This window comes from Rhea pennata, chromosome 6, assembly GCF_028389875.1.
Source record: "Rhea pennata isolate bPtePen1 chromosome 6, bPtePen1.pri, whole genome shotgun sequence".
NCBI lineage: Eukaryota > Metazoa > Chordata > Aves > Rheiformes > Rheidae > Rhea > Rhea pennata.
In genome coordinates this window covers 23,646,026-23,666,329 of record NC_084668.1, presented here as the reverse complement: position 1 = coordinate 23,666,329, position 20,304 = coordinate 23,646,026, and the positions used below count along the sequence as shown (strand labels likewise).

The 20,304-nt window shown below is 42.7% G+C and overlaps 1 long non-coding RNA gene across 1 annotated transcript; it reads left to right on the top strand.

Moving 5' to 3' along the window:
• Positions 1-7,522: 7,522 nt before the first annotated feature.
• LOC134142172 (uncharacterized) lies at positions 7,523-19,835 on the top strand. Its single transcript, XR_009958793.1, has 6 exons — positions 7,523-7,647; positions 8,041-8,225; positions 14,451-14,562; positions 16,202-16,301; positions 17,627-17,657; positions 19,639-19,835. It is a non-coding gene; the product is annotated as an uncharacterized LOC134142172 (long non-coding RNA).
• Positions 19,836-20,304: the final 469 nt, after the last annotated feature.

Genomic DNA, 20,304 nt, shown 5'->3' with positions numbered 1-20,304 from the left:
ATTTAGCTATTTAATACATCAGTCCCTGATCCCCTACAGCAATGACCTCTGATCTCTCTTCAAAGCATTGAGATTTCTTGTAATGCTATGCCAGCAAGGTTGCACCCAAGCTGTGATACTTATGAAGTGTCCATGGGCAATAAAACTATTTTGGTAAGAGTGAGGTAAAAAGCCCTCTTCCTTCCTGCTGTGCAGGGCAATTCATGATTATCATTGCCACTAGAGGTGGCAGTGCCCAGGTGCCAGGAGGAACCGTCACTGAAATCAGAGCTTTGTCTGATGGAAGTGGAAGGCAGGGTCAGGTAGCTGCTACATCTCTGCTTTCCAGGCTTCAGGCAGCTCAGCTGAGAGGGTGGACCCCAGCCTCTCCTACAAGCCCCCACTCTCGCCATCAGTGGACACGTTTGCCATTTCACCTCTTTCTTTACTTTCATTCGTCCTCTCAGGCCCAAGCAAAGCAGGCACAGAAAGCTACAAGCTCCATGCACTTTGCACCCTGTCCTGTACCTGGGAAAGAGGTGATCCAAGGTGGGTGGCAGGAGGGCAGCAGGCCCCATACCTACACAGCAGCACACCAAGGCAGCAGCCTGTTGGCTCCCATCTCCTGCTTTGGGGCCACTAGTGCCCCCAGCCAACAGCAACTCACCTGCTGAGCCCCAGGGATGTGTCTTGACGGAAGTGTCTCACCGAGCCCAAGGGATGTCCTCGCCAGGTCCAGCTGCAACAGCCTCTCACTGGGAGGAGCAGAATCCTCTCAGGAGGGAAGGGGAACAAAAGAGCAAGATCAGAAAAAGGAATAAAAGAAGAAAATGCAGTGAATAATAAAAACAAGAGGAGGACTTTTTCCTGGAGGGGGGCAGGAGGAAGAAGGAAGTGATATTGTAAGAGCTTCCCCCCACCCCATTTCTGTAGAAAGTCTGACAATACACGTGCTCCTTTTCCTTCTCCCATCCCACACAAACCTGTTGTTATTTTACTTTCATTATTTCATTTTGTGGCATCAGAAATGCTGATTCATAAAACAAGGGTTAGTGAAAATGCTATTTATCTTACAGAAATGACCCCCACATTATTTTAAAGATTACCTCCACTACTGGTGTTGTTATCATCATCATCATCATCATGTATCTTGGCAGGTAGAAAGCTATCTTAGAACAGTAAGAATTCAGCAGTAATTTAACATCCCACAGCAGTACTTTAAAAGCATCAAATAACATTCTGAATTTTAAGTCAGTACAAGTGTAAATAAATGATGTACTCCCACGTCTGTTGTTTTTAAACTTGTGATGATCCTAAAATATTTGCTTAACAGCTTTGAGTTGCAACAGAATTTGAGCTCATATGTACATATACTGTATATGATACTGAATTAAACCATTTGTCATTCTTCTCCTTAAAAGACCCAATCTGGCTCTTAGCAAACCACCTAAAATAGAAGTTATGATGATACCACAGCTCCATTTTATTTTATGGTAGTGTATTGATTGTCAAATAGACAATACATTTATTTTTGTAATGGTCTAAAAGAAGATATTTTGCTTTTTTATTTTACAGTCCTTATGCCATTACTCACTTTCATTTCAATAAAGGATAGCATTTTCCAGAGATGCTGCCATAAATTGCTTCATTTAATAAATTGCTACACAGAATAATAATGTTACACCAGAGAGCAGCACTTTGCAATTTGGGAGAAATAACGTTTTTCTTTTAAAACATTTCTGTCTCTTTATTTTTAATTTAAAATTATCTCTCTCCTGTTTTCTAACTGAAGAATAACCTGATTATTAGAAAATTCTTTTTTTTTCTTGCGAGCATCCAAGCTTGGGTGTGTCATAAAGAGGCTCTAATTAAAATGGGGAACAAATTAGATTATTTTCCACTGATATAAAAAAGTGTTATAAAAGTCTTGCTCTCAACAGTGACTCCTCATCAGGACAATTTGATTTATGCCTAAGCAGGTTCCTTACTCTGTCTAGCGAGTATTGCCACGACTGTCTGGATGACAGGGGTTTTATTATTTCTTTGACAGTTTGATCAGAAGTCAGCGCTTGCTCTTGGGTTTGCAGTCTCATCAAACCGGGATTAGGAAGGTTACCCCAAAAATATGCATCAGAAGCTACCCCCAAAAGCCCCATTCGTTATGGCCTGCACCCCGAAGTGGAGATTGCCTTTGTGACAATAACTGCAGTCAACCTGCTCCCCGGGCTATCAGAACTGCAATTCGACTGCTCGGTCACCGGGGAAGGAGCCTCCCAAGCTGTGGAAGACAAGGTCAGTCAAAACAGAGCAAGCTGCACATTTGTCACAAGATGGTGTGACCCCTCTGATTTTCTGTTTTGATTTTGTTTTTTTCTTTCCTGTGGTCACCAATTTCAATAAAAATAGATGATCTCTAGTATATGTGAGATGTAAATTAGATATAAATTTATGCACTATTTTGCATTGCACAGAAAAAAAAGCCTTGGAGGTGTGTTATGATACATTAATAGGGCTGGGCCATTTAAGATCCTTCAGCAGGTTGCAAAACACCATCATTTGCAAACTACAAGGCCAAATTTGTTCTCTTCATAACAGCATGAAATGCTGTTGCTGAGCTCTTCTACTCCTTCTCCAGGTCTCAAGACAAATCCTCCAAACCCTGTGGGATCCCAGGGATCTGGGATGGATTCAGAAGAGGCCCACTGCATCGGTGCAGAGGCACCTTCTCACCCAGCTGCATGCTTCCTGCTCCTCTTGGTGGCAGCTTCCCTGGAGACACGTGTTTCAGGAGGGCACCCTTCAGCTGGCAGAGCTGTACAGAAGGAGCACCAGCGTGTCTGCCAGAGGTGCAAAGAGCACTGGCACTGCTTCCTGGCAGGGTTGGTTTGTTGTTGGTTTTTTGTTTTTTTTTTGTTTTTTTTTTTTTTTTCCTACTTGCCAGTCACTAAACAAACCAAGTGCTTTCTTAATCCTGAGACACAGAGGGAAATGGTGCTATAGGAGCAACTTCGCTTTGTCAGCCTGCATGCCAACACAGCACCGGGGCAGCCTGTGCAGTGCAGATCAGTCTGAGACTAATACAGCAGATGATTTGAGGCTGCTGTCTTTAACGTGCACTGCATTTCTGCTGCTTCCTGTTCCCTTGGTAGGCAGTACATCCATAGCTTTAGACATTGTAGTTGGACAGCTTTCCAAAAGATCAATGTGCCCATCCATTTGCATATTTAGAAATCTTACGGAGTGCTAAGAAAAAAAAATAATGTAACTTGTCAGCTATTCATGTTGCAGCTCTCCTTCCAGTGCTCTTCCAGCTGATTCAGAAAATGTAGCTGTCTATAACTAAAGCAGTGAGCTTTAAGGTGAGCTTGAATGACCTGACTATAGTAAGACATGAAGGCAGCAGAACTACTTACACTGCATAAAGCTAAGATGCACAAAGTTTATCATTTCCTTTATTACAGCACCTTGGAATCAGATACACAAGACACTTGCCTCATCTCTTGAAGATGAAAGCAGACATAGATGTCATACAGAAAAAAACTTTCAGAAGAAACATCAGCTATTGTGTAAAAGAAATAATCATGCAAGTGCTGAGGAGATAGAAATCCCCTGTTTCTCCAGAAATTAGAAAACAAAATGCAAGGCCTCTGATTATTGCTTTATTACTGTGTTTCAGAGCAGACCAGGAGGTGAGATAGGGACATTCTTCATTTCTGCCACTGCAGCCCTGTGGCTGCTCCGTTACAGCTGCTAAGAGGGATGGTTGCTGTGGTGTTTGTCCGTGCATGTTAAGCAATCCACAGGACAGAAGGAAGGCAGCTGTTCGGTACCTCCGAGACTCTGATGAAGAAAGTGAGCTCATCCAGCTCTACGTTATATAGATGCCCGCTGGAGAAGATAGATGGTTAAGAGCATCGTAAACAATCAGCATGCTCAGAGATATCAACGTGTGGCATGTGACTATCACCATGAGACAGTCAGCAACTGTGACTAAAGGTGCAGTAACAGTAGCATCCATGTCCTTATCTTCCTGTGCATGTAGAAAGTACTCCAGAAACAGTGAAACTAGGTAAAAAAGGCATGAATAACTCATCATCAATCTTTGCTCTTTTTAAAAGATAATATCTGCTCTTTGAAAGCCCACGAAGTGCTGAATAACAATATGTAATGATCTCAAACATGCAGGTCCAAATTTTGATAATATCTAGCAATCTCAAACAGCGATTTACCTGCTGCACTAAAATTCAATGTATGTTCAAATCAGGGAATTGGACAACCAAGGAGCTTCTTAGGCATCGCTAGCAATTTACACAATCATGGCATATGCATGCACAGTTGTAGTTAATGTATATGAGGCTAACTACTGAAAATCTGATTCATGGGGCTAGTTTTTAAAGGGACCGCCTCTTTTGCCACCTAGAATTACCTACCTTCGTATCTTTAATTCAGGGTAACAAAACATGAGCACTCAAATAGCCATTAGTGCAAGCAAGCCAGCAGAATGGTAGCTTGATTGCGTGTACAATTTTCTGTGGGATATCTGAAAGCAAGTTAGTAATTTGGCCCTTTATCATTTTTTCTCCCTGCACATGTGTGTAGGTGTGCACATCTGTGTATATGTATATGAATTACTTAATTATATAATTACTTAATGTAATTAGAGTGAATTTAAGAAATACCAAAAACCCAAAACCTACACTCTTGTTTTTCTGACTGTTTCCTATTTTTAAAAATAAATGACTCACCCCAGTTGCAAGAGCCAAGATATTCTTTACATTTGACAATTTAGCTACCTTATGTGTTTTTACTGGGGAAAAAAAAGCCCTCTATCATTTATCATGTCATCTTATCACAGTTGCTTTGTGAGACGCAAATAGCACACTAATGTTTTCTTTTGTTAGGGTGAGTTGGCAATCTCCTCGGAGATGGAGCAACTACAGACAGCTCTTTTTTTTTTTTTTTTTTTTTTTTTGATAATCTTCGTGACACTTGGATGAGACTGACTTATCCATCAACATACAGTTGCTCAGTGGTAAGTCGCATGCCAACAGTCAATCAGTATGGATAGCGCTTCTTGTCCATCATAAAAGATAGAATAGGAACTAAAGATTTTTTTTGGCAAATACCTTCTTGTGTAATTCAGAATAGCTTTTTAATCATAAACTGATATTACCGGTGCTATGAAAAGCAAAAAGAGCTTTGCATTTATCTTGCCAATGACTGCAGACTTTGAAGGATTTCTCTAATATTTGAATTTCCAGTTCTTGCTTGTTTGCTTGCTTGCTTGTTCTCAAGCTGTGTGTGCTGATGAAGTTGGTTTGGCAAGTGCTGTAGCACACTGTATCTCCTCCTTCAAAAGACTAAGCTCAGATTCTTGTGCTTTCGGGATCAGAATTTGTAACAATAAAAGCATACTGGTCTGAGCTCCTGTTGGGTGAAACGGTCATGAGCACGAGCAGCAAATACAAAGCATTTTGCATTACAAACTTCAAGAGAAGTTTCAGAGCAAGTAGTGGAGCCATCATGCTCTGTTTGTCTTAACTGAGCTCACTATAAGACGTGTCCATCTATCTTCCATGGGTATCCTGCAATACCAAAAGTGAAAGCCAGAACAAAACATGGAAAGCCACCCAATGCTGGCAAGTTATATATTTACTGACCTCTCTCCAGTTCACCCCAGGAGCTTCCCGAGTGAGGCAACGAACCACTGTCTGAAAGCGGTACTAAGGCCGACCAAAGGACAGGAAAGCCCTGTCTAGCAGAAGACAAAGAAAGCAAAGCATGCCTGCATGATCCTGAGAGCTCAAGAGAGGAAGAAGAAATCTTGTTCAGCAGAGACCTTGAGTGAAGCACCAGAGGTACACTGTGGTCAATCAGAGCCTTACAGAATAAGATGCTCTTTTAGCTTCTCTTGATGGAAAACTAAAGCTCCACAGAGCTTCTGTGAAGTCCGAGATAAATACATGTCCTGAAGATAGAAAGCGTTGCCTAGGGGATATAATGCAGTAATGCTAAATTACAAGCTGTTTTCATGAAGCACAACACAGCTGCTTTCTTTAAAAAAATGTATAGGGGAGTCAAGCTGGACCTTGTATTCGTGTTTGGAGAACTAACTGTAGAAAACCTATCTGGCAGCTAGAAGGATTTGAGGTGAGATACTACCTTTTGCCATCAGGTGCAAAATGCAGTGAGCCACTGGGCAGCAAAAGCATTGCCAGGAGATGCTGGCTATGCAGCTGGCCTCCAGGACAGCCTCTCTGCTGGAGCAGAGTGGGCATGGGGAGGGATGCGGAGCACACTCAGGGGAGGTCTGTGGTGAGGCTACCACCGAGGTTACCTACTGCTAGCAGACTGGCCAATTCTGCGTGGCTATCAGTCCCATGGGTCTGGGAGGTCAGAAATACAACAGAGACTGAAAACAAAACTTGGATCACGGTCACCTCTAAAAAGCCTGCAGTAATCATTGTCAGTAGCAGAGCTGTGAGCTTCCTGCAGTGAAGGATGTCCTCACTCTGTAGCTCCCTGTTACACACACTGCAAAGCAAGAGAAGGCCTCAGGCATCCGGAGAGTCTTATCCTCCCTGTTTTTGAAATCTCACTGTCTCTGTTACATCTCTACCTGACATGCCACCAGCTGAGACATCAGATAAAAACCTTTCATTTCTAAGCAGATGTCATTTCAAAGCAGGGCAAGATGGTGTGAGGAGGCAAAGGGGGGAAAAAAATCTGAATAAATGCACAGTTTAAGCATTGTGTTCAGCAGATGTGTCCCAGAAACAGCAAACGTGAGTAATTAAATGAAGGAGCTAATGATGTCAGACCACCTAATAATCAGATCTTCAGCTTGTCCTCGAGATCCTTTTCTAGGTCTCTGAAACGATCGGGAATTCTGTTAATGCTTCCCTTTACAAGCCGGCTCTATGTGCCATGCCAGTGCTTCGCATTTCTGTGTAGCAGGCTTAGATTCATTCCCTTGCCCCGGAGCCAGTGGTCTCCTGTCTCTGGGTCAGAGACAGCCAACTATCCCCAGGGCAGAAGATGTGCCTGGCATTTCTTAATAGCAGCCTGTTAGGAAGCAGCACTGAATAGCACCAGAAAAGGCAACCTCGGCAGCTGAAAAGGTGGAGACATGATGCCAGTAATGTTAAATGGGGAGAAAGGGAGGAAAAAAAAAAAAAAAAAAAAAGACACTGATGCTTTTATCCTCAGGCCACAGAAATGCAGAGGAAAATCCAACAGATACAGAAGAAGAGTGTGCATGGAAGAGAAAGAGTGGAAGCTGGTGTCCCTGGTCATACTGCTTTCTAGAAATCTTCAAGCAACTGGTGGTGGGACATGTGAACGGAGGCAAACAGGGTTGGGCCCCGGGGTGTTGCTGCATGGTCAGGCGATGCCCGGAGCAGGCGGAGGCGGCAGCCACGGTGCTGGAGATACTACGTGCCGAGGGGAGGACACGCCAGCGCTTGGAAGGAGCAGAGGGCAGAGGGGGAGGAGGCAGGAAGCCGAGAAACGTAGGAGCTGTTGAACGAGGGACGGTTGCTCACTGTTTGGAAGATATTCAAAATACACAGATACCAGCTTAGAAGCTGTTTCATGGAAGCTCAAGGTTACAGCACTGACTGCCTCGTGGGCTGGAAAAATACATGCTTGAAAGCAAAGGCCATTAGGGTAGGAGGGTTTGTTATTTGGGGTTTTTAACTGACAGAATCAGCTGCTGACTTGTAAGGTGGGGAGACGTTAACTGCCGGGAAGGAGGAACAAAAGGGAGTGGGATCGGGCTGGAGAAAGCACGGAGCATCATCGCGAGGAGGGGTGGGCTGGGCCGGAGGGGGCCAGCGGCACTCGGAGATGAAACGCGCTGTGTGGTGCCCATCAGGCAAGGGGGAGCGCAGCCTTGCAGCAACCTCTCTTCCAACAGCAGCAAAGACCGAGCTTTCTTTTCCTGTGAAGCAAGCCAAGAAGTCACTGAAATGGTTGTTTTAACATCTCAGGCTAACTGGGAGGAAACGAACTCCAGAGCATGCATGCACAAATCAATCTACTGTCGGTCCGTCTGTCCAGGTCCCCCTGCGGCCTCCGATGAGCCAACAGCTGCCTACAGCTTCTAGGACCTAAGCTGGTCAGAAACAGGGAGCTAAAGAAAACTGTACAGCTTGAAATGATCTGGGTTTCAGAGAGGAGGACAAAACTTGCATGGACGTGTCTGTGAGTACCCTGCCTGATGTATGTGGATTGGCATAAAAGAGGTGAGTTTTCTTGTGGAAGAGCCACCCTTGCTTCCTAAATGCTGGCTTGCCACCGTGCTGGTGTCCGCTCAGAGTGGGGCTCCGGGAGACAGACGGGCCCCAGCGCCCCAGGGCCGGCGCGGGGCTGCTGTACCGGGCCCACGAGCACGCCGCTTCGCTGCACTTGCTGCCGTTTGCGTATGGGACTTAACTAACAAACACAACTGCAGAGCCGCGCTGCAATCGGAAAAGATACTTTGGTGTGGAGAGAACTGATTATGAGGAAGTTGCTTGCTAAACAGAGAGGAATTTGCTGTTCAGCTGCACTCAAAACACAAGAAAAAGGGGGGGGGAGGATATAACTGTGTGCCAGGGCAAAAGTACCACTGTCTTGGCACGGAAAAGAAACATTTGTGAGCTTCTGAGCTGGTATTCGAACAACGGGGAAGAAAATGAACTATAAAAATTGCTTGATGGGCTGTTGAGGAGAAGCCTCCTTCCCCCACGTCCACACACTGGTATCTGTGTTTTCTCTTGCCCAGATAAGATGGACTGATGGTAGAACAAATAATACCTGACACAGATTACATGAAAACCATGGTATCAAGAACAGAATTCAAACGGGCTGAACTCCTTGAATTCAAAGGCAATCATATAAGTGGCAAAAATATCATCAGTTACCAGTATTCATTTTTACTACAAGGCATAAGATATTGAAGACAAAACTATATAATCTTTTTCACACCATAGGCTGATACAAGGTTCAAAAAAAAAAAAAAAAAAAAAAAAAAGTGAATCCCAGGCTGAAAATTCAGATGAGTAGGCAACCTGATGGCTGGCTGCCATACCTCTAAGGTAATTGGTTTTCCACTGCGTTCTTTGATCATCTTCTCTGCAGCTCTCATCTTCAGTAAATTACCCCTAGTTCTTAATCGGAGGTTTGGCCCTCCTTCAGTTTTATCCCAAGTTCCTAGTTAGCAGCTTCTCAAACTGCCATTACTGTTTCGGGCTTTTCTTCATATACTGTAGAAGAGGGTCGGGATTCTCCATTAGCCAAGCTGTTCATTTGTATTGCCTTTTAATCATTCTCCTATCTGAGACAAATAGTTAAAAATCACCCGTGTCAAGGTAATTATTTTAAAACATATGCATTTAACTTTGGGGGGAGTGGGGAATGGCTGCAATTGTTTTCAGCCCAGGAGTTTTATATTCCTGGATGACTTCTAGAACGGCAGGTGCCTGTTCTAGGGTAAGAGGATGTGTGCTCACGCACAGCACCCTGGGGACACGATGCACCTCGGGCCTGCCTGGGCCTGTGATTCATGACCTTCTAGTTCCAGTGTGCTTCTAAACACTTGTAAAGTCATAGCACTCGTTGAGCAAATCCTCAGGGTTCAAGTATTTGCTAAGCAGTACATCCTATTAGCGAACACTTTCACTGTAGGTTAAAATTCTAAGACACAGATCATATAATGTGCTGAGAAGTATTGGCTAGGGAAAAAAAAGGCTGTCATACATAGCAGGACTGCTGATAATGTGCAGTATATTACAGCCCAGCAAAAAAAAATGACTAATATCAAAGCTAAACATGAATGATTTGTATGGTTGAGACAAGTAGAATAAAATATGTATTTTTGACTAAATCAGTTTTTGGGAATACCAGGCACAAGTTAATCCTTTATAAATATGTTCACAGAGTACATTAGACAGCAGCCCGCCTACACAAAATGAATGCAGCACACACTCTGATGTATTACAGAGGCAGGATAAATGAGGGAACTCTTCTGTGTTTGATCTGGTTCTGCTCTGTAATTCAGAGATACTGGAGATGGGTGGTGAGCTTCTCATTGATCCCCAAAGAACCAATACTGTTGAATCCTGTGAGATGTAAGCTTTGTAGAGAATTGGAGGCTATGCACGAAGGACGTTGTAGCTTTAGGGGCATATTCTCTTCTCAGGAATGTGTGTAACCGGCATTCACAAGTCACACACATCCTGGGGAAACTAGACCCTGTAGCCTGACAATAGTAAAAATGCGTACCTAGCTCCGTAGGCAATTATAACACTCTTACTGCTACATCTGCATCCAGTTATCAAAGGATAGATTTCCAGCAGATAATAAATGAATTTGGAAATTAATGTCTTGAGAATTTTGAAACAATGCTAAATTTGGCACACATCAGCATTCAAAAATGCAGCAAAATGCAGTTAGAGCATCAAGCCGAGTCTAAGACATTTTAGATGGAAAAAGCAGGGTTAGCACATAGATGAGGGAATAATCATTTCCAGGTTTTTTTCCCCCTATTCTTTCCAGCTTTTTAAGCCACTTACACCAACCCTTGCTTCTCTGAGCTGTATTTTACATAGGGTGGAGGTGTTAATGCACAGTTACTGCACAATGGGGCTGTGAATTTTAGTTAATGAAAGCTTTTAAAGGCACAATGAAATCCTCAGATGAAAGGCAACAAAGAAGTGTAAAGTATTATTACAGCCTCGCCTAAATTTTTCTGAGAGCATTCTTATGCTCTACAGACACAGCATAAATATGTATTATGGATGACAGTCTCCCCGTAAAGGCTACGTCCCACTCCTGAGTCCACCAGAGGCAAGGGGTGGAGGTCTGAAAAGGCTTAATAAAGTTTCATAATGTTTCCATTCTCCTCCTAGCTCAAGGAGCTAGAAGAGGACCCGATACAAAATCTGAATCTTTAATGATTAGCTCGGCTGTCCGGGTATATTGTGTGCGCAGTTAGCCCACGAGCACTGCAGCCCAGGACGGTACAGTGTGCTCTTAAAGGCTGTGGCAAGTGCAAGAAGCTCTGCAAGTGCTGTGGTTACAGTCACAGTAGTGTGGCACGCCGTAAATTTACTATGTGTTTGTGTGCGATCTGTAGAATAGGAAAGCAAAGGCAAGGAAATCTGCTTGGTCTTTTTTCTTGATAATTTTCGATAAAATCCAAATAGTTGTTTGTTTCTGATAACAAAAATGAGCAATTAAGAAGGTCTCTATTTTGCAAAAATCGGGAAGGGAAAGCTGTCAATGGAGCGTGGGTGAATGCTGCAGTAACCCATCTGAAAGAGCTCTAACACCAGACAAAATGCCTGTGAGCTTACCAGGCTGTGAGAGCAATCACCAGCAAGATCTGAACCGGTCTGCACGCTGGTCTGATCTGTCGTGATGGGTGTGAAGGCTGCAGTCTGAAAAATATTAACCTGCTTCGTGGGTGCACGCTGTTCTGCGGGCGGCATCTCTCTGATCAGCTGCCCTGTTCTGCTGATCGTCGTCCGAGTGGTCTGGAGCCTCCTTTCTCTGACTCTGTTCAGAGAAATGATTGCAGCTTTGTTTCAGTTATTTACATGTTTTTCTTAACAGTTTACTATGAGCTGCTTCTGATTTAACTTTACATGCTCCGAAGTTCAGGAAAAAGCTGAAAAGATAGATAGTTTTTATATTGGCATCTAGTATTTTCCAGGCAATAGCAGGCACCTCACACATACGTCTCATGTTCCGGCCATTCGGGAAATGCATTCTGGCAGTCTTAACTTACCCGCTTTAAAAGGACTGGCATGTTGAACCACCTGGCCTTTTTCTATTGCTATAGGTTTTCATATTATATTCTGCTGCTCCAATTTCTCTATTTTCAATGCATTTTGCACCACAAAATGCAGAAGTTTAAAGGCTCATAATGTTTATGTGACAAAAATCTTACTGCTAAGTACAGTATTACTGACGGATTAGTTTAATGCAATAGTATAATGTAATTTAATTATAGTAATAATGCACAGCAACAATCTTACTACTTATGTCAGATTGTGAGACGTTCTCTCTTAAAAGCTTCATCATTATTATTTAGTATTTAGGTTTATTTCCATAGTATCCCCCCCATTAAATTAATTTCACCGATACAGAACAAGAATACTAGGTAAAGTGCTTCTATTTTGCCACTGACAGATTCTGTAAGAGTTCACAATATTACTAAAAACATACTTTGCACCGTGAGACAGTAGTCAGCCAGCCTGAGGTGAAAGCTCATAGACTTCTGGGCTAAGTCCTCAGACTTGGCTGTCACCATTTAAAGAAAAGCACACAGAGAAAAAATAGATCATTGCACCCAGTCTGCCTTTGGTGTTTACCTGAGAGGTTTGCAGGTAGAGCCGTTCGAATCCCTGTGCCACCCAGGAACTACTCCCACATTCGTGTAAACTGTTACAGTTCAGGGCTTTGTCTTTTCAGCCCACAGCTTCCACGGATTTCAGCTGTAGATGTGGCTGATGGCAGCTCTGAAAATCTAAGCCACGGTGTCTCCTATTGCTAAAGTGTTTTCTATCTGAAAAATTCAGAATTTTCTGTCGATGTTAATTTAGCCTCACAACAGCTCCAGAAAGAAATAGAAGAATGCATCTTCAGCCAGCACAGCTGTATGCAAAGTGAACATCTGTCCATTGCCAAATTCAGTTTAGCTAATAATAAAAAAACACAAATTTTAATCTTCCAGACAGGACCAGACAGCAAGGGAAAGCCTGGAGAGGATTTCCGTGCTTTAAAAAGGGAAACACGGAGAGACTGAATTCCCTGAGGTCATTGAGGCAATGTGTGGCAATGCTCGGAAAAGAACCGAGCACTTCAGCAGCCAAAATATCTCCTTCACAGCCAAAACCAGATGGTTTTCCTCTGCAGCGTGACTGCATTAGCTCTATCATGGTGACATTATAGTGCAGCCTAGACTCTGTGGTTTTTGTGGTGATGCAGTTAGATAAGGTTAATTTCTGGTTAGCAGCGAGATACTGACCTTTTGTAATTGCATCATGGCAAGAACTCTCCTTGCCTTAATTTAATATCAATATGCTAGCTAATATGAATTAATTAAATTGCTGCAAACCATTGCTTTTTCGGGGGGGGGGCATTGAAGATGTATCTGTTTTCCTGAAACTATGGAAACTGCAGAAGACTCCTGCTGTGTGTTGACCCACCTGCTATTAATTTCCCAGCTCTTCCAAAGTGTTATAAGCTCCGACTGTGTATGTTTTTCCATGCATTTACACTCAGGGCTAATGCCACAAGGGGGTCTTGGGCTCGGTACTGCAGCACCTGGCTCTCAGGGCCCTTTCAGCCCGAGGAATTCGCAGCTCCACCAAATGCAGCACACGCTGTGCAGGAGCTGGCAGCGGGTTACGACAGTGTGAGGGACCTACATTTCTGCTCTTTTCCGGGGATTTGGAACATAACAACTCTTGGTTGCACGGACATGCTTCTCTCCACCTTGGCTTCACTACATGTGTGAGCTTGTGGAGGTATCTGTGCCCAGAAGTCCCTTTTTGGACAACACACCAGCATAAGGAGGAAACAGACTGCATTAGATTTCCCTGTGCCTCTCCAAGCAGTGTATGTGTTATGAGAGATTAAAATTCACAGCCCTTCTCTACTTGGCATAGGGCAGATGTTGTACCCGGGACCAATCTTTGGAAATAGAAATTTGCTAAATGCTAGCCTGTTCACTGCTTTGCAATACAGAGGACCACTTGCCAAATCTGCAGTGCCTTTGCACGCCACAGAAAAGATAAATAATTACACACCAATTCACTTGTGCTTTAATTTTCACATACAGCAGAACCCCTTTTGCTAGCCAGGCTGTGCTGTTGCTGCAGCACCGCGGACTCAGCAGGAGCCTGGACATTTTATAGAAGTGACACCACTTTTACACCTTTATGCCTTGGTGTTATTCGAACTGTGGACCATTTGCTACCCACAAGCCTCTGCATTCCTTAAAGCTTTGTCTCAGAAGAAGAAAGAAATCTGGGTCAAACTCCCTGCATCAAAGCAAGCTGGTGGGGGATTTCAACCTTCGTCTCAGCTCCACATCTTAGGTGACTGTTCTGTAAGATTTAAGGGCACTAATAAAACATCGCCCTCCTGTCTGTATTTTGCATGAAACTTTATAACAACAAGAAAGCAAGAAGTTGTTCCTAGGCCAAGATCTGTTACTGCAAATTAGGTCACCTCAGCTGATTTTATAGACAAGATAATGTACAAGTGGCAAAGGAGTCTCTGTCTCCCATTGATAATGTTGTTCCCTTGCCTATGCCTGTTGGTTTGGAAATGAATCTAGAGTTTAATATCTCTTTAAAGCGACCCTTTGAAGCTGCTTGGTTGTGAATCTTTTTCTGCCTTTTTCTTCTTTCTTTTCTCTCTCTCCCTCTCTCTCTCTCTCTCTTTTTTTTTTTTTTTTTTTTTTTTTTACCATTCAGGTGCAGTGAACAACTTCTGCACTGCCGTGAGCTTGACTCCTGGCCTCAAGATCTTACCCTCCCTAGTGTTGTCTGGATATCAGGATTTTCATCCCCCAGTCCTTCCTCACAGGTAGGAAGCACATCACAACTCATTAGTAATTTACTGCTACAGTAATTTTTATAATTACTGCCAGGAGGCCTCATTAAATTTGATCTAATGAATAAATATTGTATTTTTCGACGTGATTACCAGAACAGCTTAAGCTGAGTGCCATAAACAATTATTTTCTTCAATACGCAGTATGTGAGTGAGTATTGATTTTTATTTTGTAAAGAATTTACTGTATTCCTATCCATGGCTAGTCAGTAATAGCCAGCCCTCTGAAGTGTCAATTGCCATGGAGCAGATGGCAAAACAGAGATTGGGTATCTGTTGCAAAACATAAAATAATGCACATTAGTGAAGATAAAGGCTTATTTGGAGGTCAAGAAAGAGTGCTCCAATGTTTGTGTCTCTCTCTCCTAGCCCTCACAAAGGCAGCCTGGTTTCAGGGGTCTTTTTGCTTTGCTTGTAAAACAGCAATACAAAAATATTTAGGCTGTACTAATAGGATGCAACAAAGCATTCTATTTCAGAAAGCTAACACATATGGGCAAACAGTGATGCAATATGTTCATATGCTTTTAGATGCAATTTATCACATGAAACAGTCTTCTAATAGGTTTAGGAAAAATGCAGAAATACATAGTGTGCCGAAATGCAAAACTGTAATACAAATCAAGGCTGAAAATTATCTTTACTCTCTAGCATCATTTATGCCAGTTTCAGCAATTCCAGTTTTTAACACATATACCTCTATGAACTGCAGAAAAGGCATGCATTGGCAATGTCTGCAGATATACATCAGAGGAGTTCTACACCAGGACAAAAAACATTGAAATTTCTATTATCTGAGAATGTTTCCTGTACCTCCAGCTATATCCAGCTATATGGCACCATGTTATATTCCATAGCTCCACCACTACTTAAATAATTTTTTTAAAAAAAAGAATTTATCTACATCAACAAATAGCACTGTGCAGTCTAAACAAGTCTTTCATACAGAAAAGGGGAGAAAAGTCTGTGGGTAAACCCAGGGTCACTTAGGGCAACTGGTATGCCTCAAAAGATTTCTTGCTCTTTTTAATGGACACTCTTGAATGAGCTGTTTATCTTCTCCCTCGGTTGTTTCACTTAAGGGGAGTCCTGAGATGGTTAGCTCATCCCTTCTACTCAGTTTCTTCACTGTGGCCATACTCTGATCTGGCGTCCACCAGATTTCACTGGAATGAGTACGGTGCAGTTACTGATTTATCACTGTCATCAGAACAGCCTCACTGACCATCATCAGCATGCAGCTTTACACGTTACCTCCAAATCAACTGCAGGCGGTTAACTCTGCGCAGGACCTTAGCATTCGATGCACCCGAGGGCTTCAGGATTCTCTACATTGCTGTAAGATACCTACGCAGCACACAGACCCTCCAGACTCCGTTCAGCTGCTGCTTCACTCCATAGTATCTACATTTCATGGCACTTACATTTACTCTCATAAGGTCCCCTCAATACCTAGGTTTCTGTTGACATGGAGCTCATGAATACCTGCCCTTCCAGACAGGCTGTCAAACAAAACACAACTTTCCAGCCTCACTAATGGGCCAAGATTGAGTGACACTCACCGACTGATCCTTGCACAAAAACAGCTTCTCTTCTTCTTTCGTATTTTTAGTGCCCCACATCCCAGGAACGTGCCAACCATAGCATTGCCAACCTCAGTGTGACTACAGGGAAAAATAGCAGCAATGGTGCCCAGTGGTCCAACACCTCAGGTACCTCTCTTCTACTCCAACAGCTTGTATTTTCTGAGGCTAAGGTTGGCCTTGTTTAGACGCCTCACAAACACCAGCCAAATATTGCTCAGAAACTGAAGCAGAAAGAGGTTTAGGTTTTTATAAATACTGGGAGAATTTGAGTGCCTTGTAGCAGTTACCTAGGACAATTATCACGGGGATCTCTGAGGCTCGCTGTAAGGAATCCCTCCTTGCGCACTGTATGGGGAGCAAGGACACGCCAGTGAGGCTGACGCATACACGGCAGGGAACCCTAAAATCTGGCAGGACCCAAATCTCCTTGGGGGTCCTTCCAAGTCAAAAGTGTGACTTGATACCTGTACAGAGAAAAACAGAGGCTAAATTTCAGTCAGGCTCCGTTAGCAAGTGAGCTAAGCCTGACATCAGGTGAATTGTGTGTCTCATCAATAACACTTCCTCCAGACTGAAAAATCAGATGGTAAACATTGCATTTCTAGAGCTTTTGGAAACTGGAAGAACACGTAGGAACAAAAAGAATGGCATCTAACAGACTGATACTCTGCAAACCACTTCCCTTCAGCTTCTAATACCAAAATTGTAATATCACAACTATTTTCCTAAGAGTTAAATGAAAACAGAAATAAAGGGGGAAGAAGAAACCCTCAGCGTTAACTTTCCACAGCAGGAGGAAGCCAGCAGGGCCTTGAGCTAGGCACACTCATCCCCTTCTCCCTGCTGAAAGGGACACAAAAAGAACTCTGGCTAAGCATTTATTTTTCTGCTAATGTGAAAGTTTTCTTTTAAAGAGGAAGCAGATTGAACAGAGCACGAGAAAAGAATTTGACTTTGGCTTATTTCCAGAAGTTTTTTTTCTTCTTGATGATTCACTGTTATCAGTCATATTCACATTATAACTAGCCTCAAAAAGAAATATCCCAAACCGAAACCAACCCCCCTCCACCCAATAACAAAAACCCACACCGTGAAAGCACTCGGAAATAGGATCTTTCCTACTGCTTAATTCTGCTAATAAGCTGCAGGAGAGGAGTAGCACGTAAGGCGACAAGAAGAGCACTTGTGTTTGTGCATATGGAGTAACTGAGCAACTGACAGTACAGGAAAACACTGGTAGCACAAGTAGGTCTCCAAACCCGGCATCTTAGGGTATGTCTGGAGATGGTAAATCCCCAAGGTACTAAACAAAATAGCTGACACTGATTTGGCTTGTGTGTGTACTTTAGCAATAAAAAAATAAAATAGAAAAACCCACCTGCATCTCTGATATATCTCTAAACTTCATTATAGTCTTTCTCGCACGGTTGCTTTGTTTTGTTTTTAAACAGGAGCTTGCTGGGACGCTCATGGAGGAGACATGTAAGCGAGCTTTCTCGGAAAGCATGAACAATATTAATTTTTGTATTGGTGGGAGGTTTCTTACCCAGATTACCTAACACTTTACAGACATACCACTTATGTGTAGGCATTCTAGTTTAAAAGAAAGTAAAGCAAGGCCAAAGCAATGGGTGCTGGTAGGATTGCTTCATTGCTGTGTACATGATCAAAAAAAAAGAGGCTGCTTACCATATGCTTCTGTTACTTGCATCTCTTCTCACCACCTAGGACACTATTTCACTCTGCCTGCAACAATATTAACACAGAGACGATGATATAAAGCTAAGTTGAGCCCAAACACAAAGGTATAAGTTTAGTAACATTTGGGTTCCATTTTCAGGAGTAGGTACAAGTACGAGCTGTATCTGCAGGCGTGCTCCAGGGGAAAGACTGTATGAGCGAGGTTCAGCACAGCAGGATCTACAGCTCAACTCATTTAAGTTTTTCTAGTTTTGAGTGATCAGCAACCAGAGAAATGCTATCAACATGCCCCTAGTAAAAGGCAGACAAATGCAATGCCTTCTTACCCTATCCCCACCCTACGCTGACTTCTGGTTTATTTTTTTAGCCTAACAGAACTGCCTGCCATCCTCACAACCAGGGCTCACATTTAATTCTAGCCAGAAGCATACCAAATAGCAGCCAGCAGATCTTGCTCAAAATGACCGTAGCTCTGTCCACTAGACATGTTTCTGTATAAAATCAATACACACATCCACTTCTAAACACCAGTCGTAACAGGATTCCCATCCTCCCCTCAGCTCCCAGGTTCAGGACTCCTACCACTAGCATCGACCATCACACTTTCGAGCTCAGACATACAAATTATCCGCCTCTTTGCCCCCACCCCCTAGTTTTTATTTTAATCCCATCTGCGAGTTCAGGCTTAGTTTATTTGCAAACAGGGTGAGAACTAAGGGTAAAGCTCTCTTCTCTCTTTACATTTGAAGCTGACCCACTCGTGTATTTCTACAGCATAGCCCAACATTACCTGCGTACTGAAGTTTAGGACTCCATAGACTAGCCAGCCTATACTTGGTAAGAGAAAGCCATGACTTTTCACTCAATTTTTTTGAGTCACAAAGCTGGGAATATGAGAAGACATCAGACAGGTTTCCAAAATCCCTCACCAGCTTCTGCCATTAGCCATGCAAGAGCTGCACTAGCAAAGAGCTAGGAGAACAAACTGGTTTATGCCAGCAGAGATCAGTGGGTGCCTCTGCCAAAGGTATCAGATGCAGAGACCTACGCCTTCACTTTGGGTATCGCAGGTAAAGTTTCCAAGTTAGCTAGATTCCCACATCCTTAGTATACTGAAAGCCATTCTTTGGCTAGACAAATGTTTTGCCTTTTTTGATCCCTTTAGCCTGCCTGAGCAGGCTACTGAGCAACTGCTACTGCTATGTTTTATGTTACTATCTTCTTGCTTTCCCCTTTAAACATTTTTTTTAATTATTTTAGGCTTTGCAGCCAAAAAAGGTGCACTATCCTGTGAGATTGTGAAGGCAGAAGTGGTTGTTTCCAAAGCTAGTGCCTATTTTTAAAATTTCCATTGCACCTCTCTGCACTAATGTAACCGGTTAAGAGGCTGAGCTTGTTGCTCTGGAATGTTTAGTCCTTGTTATTTTATCAGTATGTGAAGCAATGCTTTATTGTTATTTTTATAACCTACATAAAAAATGAAAGAACATCACGTAATAGGTAAGGAAGACGACAAGTCTGCCTCAAGGGAAGTTACCTAAAGAGACCTAACACTTCAACATATGGCTGTTTATTAAAAGGAAAGGGAAACAGGGAAAAAGCAGAGAACAAAGTAAAATACATTATATATATATATATATAAAACATATGTATGTATGTATGTATGCATGCAAGAGACTTCCAATAGTAAGGAGGAACTTGGGTCAGTTACTTCAGTAGATACTCTATTAATTTTTTTATTTTTTAACTATTTTAATTCCAGGAATGAAGAGCTGAACTGGGTTGTGTTTCTCTTGCTGAGCTGCTGAGTTCACACAGAAGCTTTAGGCTGTATTTACATACTTAACTTAGAAATGCAAGTTACCAGTCACCCTCCCAACACACAGTCACTTGTATTCTGGCTCTACAGCCAGAATTTAGCCCCCCACCACCCTACCAAGAATGAATAAAGAACTTAAGTCCAAGGAATTTAAGAGTGTAACTTTCCTATTAGTCTTTTCAGTATTTATTTCTAGCATTTATGAACGATTGCACTGCAGGATTAAAAACAAAACAAACAAAAACCCTAGAAACTGTATCAGACCTAGGCAGATCAAGTAGCACCAGAGCTGAGAATGGTGAGGGATTATCAACTCACACAGCCACTAATTAACAGTAATTCTACCTTGCACATAAGCTGCTGCCTTCTATTCTTCCTTTAAGGTTGAGCTTTTACTTCCATGCATCTTAGTTTTCAAAACTGACAGAGTTGGGATTTTTTTCCTTGTGAAGTATCTTAATACACTGCCCATTCACTGCAGAGACAAACCATGAGTTCTTTAACTATTTGTCCAGTTGATATCAACGGTACTTAAGTAGCTGTAGTACAGAGGCTTGGGGGAAAAGCTTGTAAGGAGAAATACAGAACAATAATGTACATTTTAAACTA